Genomic DNA, 707 nt, shown 5'->3' with positions numbered 1-707 from the left:
GATCATAAGCTTCTTCCTCAGATGAAGCATCCTTAGTACTGTTTGGTGCATTTTGCATTCCAGACAGACTTTGAGAAATCAAATTGACTTGTTGAGTCAATATCTTGTTCTGAGCCAATATGGCATTCAGAGTGTCAATCTCAAGAACTCCTTTCTTCTGACTAGTCCCATTGTTCACAGGATTCCTTTCAGAAGTGTACATGAATTGGTTATTTGCAACCATTTCAATCAATTCTTGAGCTTCTGCAGGCGTCTTCTTTAGATGAAGAGATCCTCCAGCAGAGCTATCCAAAGACATCTTGGATAGCTCAGAGAGACCATCATAGAAAATACCTATGATGCTCCATTCAGAAAGCATGTCTGAAGGACATCTTCTGATTAATTGTTTGTATCTTTCCCAAGCTTCATAGAGGGATTCTCCATCCTTCTGTCTGAAGGTTTGGACTTCCACTCTAAGCTTACTCCATCTTTGTGGTGGAAAGAACTTTGCCAAGAAGGCATTGACTAGCTTTTCCCAAGAGTCCAGGCTTTCTTTAGGTTGAGAATCCAACCATATTCTAGCTCTGTCTCTTACAGCAAAAGGGAATAGCATCAGTCTATAGACCTCAGGGTCTACCCCATTAGTCTTGACTGTGTCACAGATTTGCAAGAATTCAGCTAAGAACTGATGAGGATCTTCCATTGGAAGTCCATGGAACTTGCAATTC

At 41.0% G+C, this 707-nt stretch overlaps 1 non-coding gene across 1 annotated transcript; it reads left to right on the top strand.

Annotated features, from left to right (window-relative positions):
• Positions 1-352: 352 nt before the first annotated feature.
• Positions 353-460, top strand: LOC130938241 (small nucleolar RNA R71). The gene has a single exon (XR_009069414.1). It is a non-coding gene; the product is annotated as a small nucleolar RNA R71 (small nucleolar RNA).
• Positions 461-707: the final 247 nt, after the last annotated feature.

Source organism: Arachis stenosperma, chromosome 6, assembly GCF_014773155.1.
Source record: "Arachis stenosperma cultivar V10309 chromosome 6, arast.V10309.gnm1.PFL2, whole genome shotgun sequence".
Lineage (NCBI taxonomy): Eukaryota > Viridiplantae > Streptophyta > Magnoliopsida > Fabales > Fabaceae > Arachis > Arachis stenosperma.
This window is presented reverse-complemented; position numbering and strand designations above follow the sequence as displayed.